Source organism: Cyclospora cayetanensis, unplaced genomic scaffold (genome assembly GCF_002999335.1).
Source record: "Cyclospora cayetanensis isolate NF1_C8 unplaced genomic scaffold, CcayRef3 CcayRef3_contig_126, whole genome shotgun sequence".
In the NCBI taxonomy this organism is placed as follows: domain Eukaryota; phylum Apicomplexa; class Conoidasida; order Eucoccidiorida; family Eimeriidae; genus Cyclospora; species Cyclospora cayetanensis.
The window spans coordinates 2195-8994 of NW_020312066.1; the positions used below are offsets into that span (position 1 = coordinate 2195).

The window sequence follows — 6800 nt, forward strand, 5'->3', positions numbered from 1 at the left end:
TACCCTGCGTGCATCCATGCTTTCCTATTGCCTGGTCGTCAAACACTGCATGATATTCACATATCACTGAGAATTTTCGTTAAGATGTGCTGAACTTTACTTTCACGTGGAGGCGGGGGCATGGCATGCACACCGCCTGCTGCATGTGGACCACCACAGCCCAAAAGTGGACCATGGTTCATCCCTTGTAGTGCCATAACAGCTTTTAATAGCTCATAATTTACATATTAAATATGATATATTATTGTTGGCCCAATTAGGCAATGTCTGCTTTCTGGAAGTATGGGTACTGCAGTAGTTCTTGCCGCTGCTGAATACTGACCGAGATGTTTGACTTAACACAGTTCTTGATAATAGCACCTTTTCCCCCTGAATCATAAAGTCTAGTATCGGAGTTCACTGCTTACGGTAGCACCGGACTCTACCGTCATCAAAGTACCGTTGCGCTTGCGCGTAGGTTTTAAGCGTGTTTTGGTGCCCTTCCCGCGCTACATGCTCATTAATCTAAGAACAGTTTAATGATTTTATGGTTCTGAATATTGTACGCTCAGTGTACAGCTTCCAGCGCATAAAGTGGGGATAGACACCCCAAGATTTCTTGCCCTCACCATGACGCTGTTTATCACACATCAATTGTCTGCGATTCAGCATGATGCAGACGCACCTTTTTCAAACGAAAATGCCCCTAAGACCTTTTTAAAGAGCTGCAAGGGTGGTCATTCCACTGCAGAGCATCCTTATGAGCCTCTTAAAACTTTCTTCTGCCGATGGTGCTACTCCCCGAGTTCCACGCTGGGTAAACTATTGGCTCTGGGTATGACTGGTGGATACTTAAATGCAAGTGGTACGGCAGTGAACTTTGCTGCCACAGTTGGAGAGCGTGGCGTCGAGGGGATTTGTAATCTCCGCAGCAACACACCAGATAAAAGCAAACGAGGATGGCAACAGACCGGAGGACAAACAGGAGTGGATTTCGTCTACATCATTGATGAGACCGGACAGTTGCTGGAACGTGTGCAGCCCCAAGAGAAAGAGCCAATAACTTGCCTGAGTTGGACCCCTAGTGAGTGGCACTGTCCGAGATGACACACACACACACACAAACAGATTTGTCCAGGCCTCGCCTACCTTAATAGCTACACTTCATAAGTACTATACAGCACAGCATAAATGCCATATATACACTAAGGCAGTTAGTTATATATGCTTTTCTGTAAGAATGACTTGTCTAAATATTGTTCATGCAAAGATGTGTAGTTGGGGGCAGAAAAACCCGCAGATGCTGCCCTCGTGTAGCAATAACTAGTTCCTGGGAACAGTGTAGACTTACGCAATTGCAATTGATGGATTCTGTGATAGCCTACCGTGCTTCCTTGGCACTATTACTGCATCTAGAGATTTTCCTTAGAGACTATACCTACGTTTTGAGGATATATGCAACTGATTACTAAGGATGCCGGAAATTATACAATAAAAGCATAAATACAGCGGAAAATTTGCTAGCTCTCCGGCTATCACTCTGGGAGATTAGATGCCGAACTGCTGTACTGTGTGTCACCTTTGTGCTCTTGCCGTTCCTACTCCTAGTTTGCCTTCAAGCATTTTCTGCCGTCTGGTATGTTATGCTTTCTTGCCATGTTGCTTTTCTTGTTGCTGAGAAGCACCGTCGAGATATGTGCGCAGTGGTGGGATAGATTAGAACTCGAACATCAACGTTTGTGCCAGAACAGGTGAAATCCAGTATATTGTCTACTCGATTTTGTCGAATCACCTGTTTAGTAAATGCGTAGCTGTTCTGCCACTGCGAGAATACGAAAGTATGATTCGAAAAGCCAATCTCCATGAATAAAAACTGAGATTAACTCGAGAATACAATGCGAAAAGCTCTACCTTTTGCTATGTACATTTCCCTTTGCTGCACACCCCTGAGCGCTGTCTCCATTTGTGCTTAATTGATTCAAACTGATTTTATTTCATTCTGAGCATTGCTTGAAGTGCTTTGAAGCACCTGGTGGGACGTGTGATGCGGAAAGCAACGAAAAGCAAATGTTCTATTGCTAATCCTGCTCCATACAACAGATGCATATGTTATCAGTAAAACAACTTACTCAAAATGATCTACTTCTTAAAGAGGATTCTTTCATCCACATAGTACTTTGAGCACAGCTAAAATACTTATTCTAGTGGTGTACGCAAATAACTTGAATTTATTTTGCATCCACCTACTACGCTGTGCTCAGCCAGACAGCCAGCACGTCGATCAAATTGTTGTCCGTTATGACTGATGCTGTCTATTTTGTTTATTTCTCTACCATGGATCCCCTGTGGATGTTTCTCCAGCGGAAAAGTGGTGTACGACAAGCGTTCTGATTAGATGACCTTGTGATTTTTGTCTAGAGTGCAATGTCGCTTAATATACTGGCCGTGTATTGTCCTTGTAGGTGCCACTCTAAACAAAGTACTTTCTACACGAACTTATTTATTGCGGTTTGTTTCCTCTACCCACAACTGTGGCCGGAAAAGCCTTCGTAGCCTTCTGACATTTTACTACTCTCCTAAAAGGCTTTGATGCATTAGTAGAATGGCTTCTGGCTCTATATCTTTCCTAGATTCATGAAAAAATAAATGGGAAAGCAAATACAATATCTACACCACTGAAGAGCTTAATGAGAAAAGAGCGCGGTACCGGCAGGGATCGAACCTGCGACCTTGTGGTTAACAGCCACACGCTCTAACCTGCTGAGCTACGGAACCAACGACAAGTCGCTTCCTGTATTCCACCTTTGATATACACTGTTTAAACATCTAGTTGTTAGAGGTTATAACATCTTGATCTTAGAGTACCGCAACTCGCATTAGTAGAGTGCATTTTGCTACGAGTAACTGAAGAGCAGGAAGCGCTTTTGCCCTATTTGTATGCGGGGTCACTTTAACACGGTAGTTAAGTTGTTCCCCTGAGTTGGCAGGTTGTGACACTTTTCCTCTAAAATGGGTCCATTCAACCGTCCCAAGTCATTTCAAGGGATCGCGCTCCTTAACTGAGACCCTGCAGGCGTCCAGTTCGACTTGGTCTATCCCCTGGTTCGTTACCGCTAGCATTGTATGCCTGAGTGTAAGAAGGGAAAGATTACGGTGGCATTCTACCTCTTACCCCATGCGGTATGCCATCAGGGACCAATCGGCTAGTGGTGGCCTACGGCACCGGCAAAATGGGAGAGTGGGTGCCTCCTAGTTCGGGTGCTTCTATGGGCCAAAGCGACAAGTTCGGGGAACACGAACAACGAAAACCGGACAACACCCTAGTGGCTTTGCAGACCTCAGAGTTACATGAAGGGGCACTGAGAATAATCGAATTTAACAGTACAGGAGATCTTTGCCTCACGGCGGATGACAGAGGTACTGTCGTGTTGTGGAGCATACGCGAAACACAGGAAAACAGCTATTGCTGGCGCACAAAAGCATCGGTCCACCTTGAAGAACCTCCAGCTATGGTAAGCATTTTATAACCTTCAGGCTTAGTTGCACATGGCATCTTCGGGAGTTCGCGAATGTTGCGTTCGGCTGCGTTTTTTCTGATCAGCTTGCTTTCTGTGAGACTATTCTGAAGCGAAGCAGCTGTTATTTTGCATATTTGCCCACCAGCCGTCGCCTCCTGTTGTGCGACGATCAGGGAGTCTTCTCCTCAAGGTGCAGCGATGCTGAAGGCAGGATGTAGTTTAGCATTAAGTGATGAAGCGTTTACTTTTTTTGGTTTACTCGGAGAGGGCTAATGTATACTAAAGCACACGCACACAGTGGGGCTTACCATCTAGCAAGTCAAGGTACAAAATAAAATGAGTTTGGCTTCATATTCGCCCTAAACACTCATACTGCAAACCACACCCAGTTACCAACACTAAGCACCAATCGGTTACACGCATCCAGGCGCACAACTCCTGCAGTTGCCTCAGATGGGTACTAGTACGTAGTTCAAAGAAAATATTCAAAGCGCGTTCGCAGCTTTTTCAAAGTGTTGAATACCCTGACTTTTTGGGTGGCCGTTTTAGGTATAGGTGTGGTCTCGACGTGCGGCAGCTGATTGTTTGGCCTCCTGGTTACTCTGTATACCTGATAACCATGGGATCCCAGCAAGAAGAGGGAGGGCGTGGCCCCTCGTTCGCTTTGCAAGCCCTAGAGGCAGTAACCTCTTCCGAGGCGAACGTGCCTAAAAAGACCCAACAGAGCACTGCCGACCAGCAGGAGCTGCTGGAAGAGCACCGGGTACGACACCATGGACGTCTGCAAGAAGAGTCGCAGAAGCACGAAATAGCTGAGCTACTGTTCCATGAGGACGGTCGTTTGAAGGCCTCAGAAACCTTCAACGCGCATGTGTGCTGCTCTGCCCGCCCGGCTCGAGCAGCGCCAGGAGACTGTTTCCAACGAGAGCCAGCAGCACCCAGCCCTGATCGGGACAACAAAGGGGCTGGTGGGCCCTTAAGAAAACCAGAATTGGCGATGCCACCCCCTCGGGTTCAGTGGGCCTGGGCACTACACGGGCTCTTGTCTTGGACATGCGAAGATGGTGCGGTTCGCTTCTTTTGCACTAAAAGCCGCAAAGTGCTCTTGCTGCATCTCGTAGCTGAGTTCGGACCAGAGATGCTTAACGATGCGGCGTGCAGTGTTGCTGTCGCAACGAGAACAGTCTGCAATTGTTGCCTGCCGTGCCCCTCTACTGCTGTTGTTTGCACGAGCACCGCGGAAGCCGAGCTCCTCATTGGCTGTTCCTCTGGGCGCATCCTCCGAGTAAGACTCAGTTAGTGACACTCAGCTCTAGACCTCATGCTACACCCCCCCTAAACCGTCCATAAAGTAAAGGAATGATGACACATTTCACAGCATTGCTTCGCACATTGCGCGACCACATAATTCGAGGCCTAAAGAAGTCACATCGTTTATCGGCCATGTTGTACAGCACAAATTTGTACCTCCGTTCGACTAGTGGCAGATTCGTTGCCATGGCTACGGCACCTTGATCAGTGACTGTGCTCCTGTTTCTCGCATTACTTCGATTGCTTTAGTGGTTGATCAGCAAGGGTCCGGCAGGCTCGAAGGTAAAGTGGAGAGAACCTGTGCTACTTTTCTCCCCCCGTCATGAAAGCCCGTGCAAGACGCTCGCTGTAGTGGACGATGGGAATCCTCAACTGGACAGAGGTGTGTCTTTGCTTTATACAGTATTCGTCTCATGCTTTCCTCTTAGCAAGCGTTCTTTTAAGTCACAGATAGCCATTAAGCCACTCGGTTGTAAGGTCTTTTGAAGGAACTGCAATTGCAGTGTTTGTTTATTCGCAATCATGCATCGCCTTTTCCTCATTAGATTCCATGCTCAACTGGTAAAAAGCAGCTGCAGCTTGTTTGGCTACCCTTTAGGAACCTCTTCTTGTTTTGCTGCTGAATTTGGAGATGAAATACTCATGGGCCGTATTATATTGCGAGCAGTAGCTGCAGTGCCCACTGCAGTGGCCATGCAGGCAAGTTGTTCCGCTCATCTTTTCTAACCATCAAGGATTCAGACCAAACTTTCAGTGGTTGATCCGGCCCATTGGCCTTAATGGCAGGAGTGGCCCCCAGAGTAGCTCATTTCAAAAAATATTTTTATGCATGCTCCCCTATGACCAGGGGGTAAGAACGTGAGGCGACTGATCGCATTGCTATACTCCTAGATGCCTTCGTCAACTACTAGTATTTCATCTCTCCTACGATTTGCGTATTCCACTAAAGCCGAGTGGGGGATAGGCCCATATCGTGACAGCATGCGTGGCGCTGTTAGCCTAAGCTATTAGACTTCACTGCTTGTGGTGCATCCGCATCTCGATTGCAGACGGAAGCAGGGTCAGGAGTGGTGTATAGGTGGTCAGATATTGCAAGCGGAGGGACAGTGGTGCCTTGTGCGACACTGGAATCGCACGTCCCGATAAAAGGGCTTTCCCTGGGCCTCCCTTTGGTGGTACTGTGGGGGTCCAACTACTTTGAGGTTTTCTCCATTTCTTGCGGTTGTCATGTTAGTTCTCCTCTGCCGCATCTCCGGCAGTTGGTAGCAGCAGCCATTTCAGCAGCAGAACAAAAGGCACTCTGGGCCGAGAGCGGTTCCTCTAGCTGCAGCACAACAGAGCCGCCGCCTCTTGCTGCTACTGTGCTGCAAGCCCTAGAAAGTCGCAAAGGCCTCTGGACTACCGAGGAACTGCACGTCATAGATGCACAAGCCAAAGAAGTGCTGGCTAGGAGCCCCTTCGGCACTCCCTTTCCACTTTCGGTTGATTCTGGTGACGGTACCGCTGCTGGTTCGAACCCCACCGCCTCGGTAGGAGCAAATTACCATGCAGCAGAGCAGTGGTGGAGAAGTTTTACTACCACCCGCCTAAATGCTGCTCTAGAGGCTGCAGAGGCAATATATGGAACAGAAGAAACTTCCTCGCAAAGTGCCTCTCTCGTTGGATCTGGTCGTCTACTCGGCTTGATTCAGCTGCAGCCATGTGTAGGCGAAAAAGGCATTCATGTGCTGGCGGCAGCAACGCGGAGTGAGCTTCTGATCATGACGCTACAGGTCCGGCAAAAAAAGACGGGTATCGTACTGTGCTCTATTTTCCTTCCACGCATCTGTAAAAGATCTCGTGTTATCCCGAGGCTTACCCGTTTTCACCATCGCTGTAGCTGCCCCCTAAATCACTGCGTATTGCTGTCCCTCTCTCACGTTTCGCTCTTAATGTGGTACTACAGCCTAGATAGACTATTTTTTATCGCTGCTGATTCATCGTCTCTTGTGC

The 6800-nt window shown here is 47.9% G+C and overlaps 1 non-coding gene across 1 annotated transcript; it reads right to left on the reverse strand.

The window, feature by feature from the left end:
* Positions 1-2680: 2680 nt before the first annotated feature.
* Positions 2681-2754, reverse strand: Trnan-guu. Its single transcript has one exon. It is a non-coding gene; the product is annotated as a tRNA-Asn (tRNA).
* Between the last annotated feature and the right edge of the window lie 4046 nt (positions 2755-6800).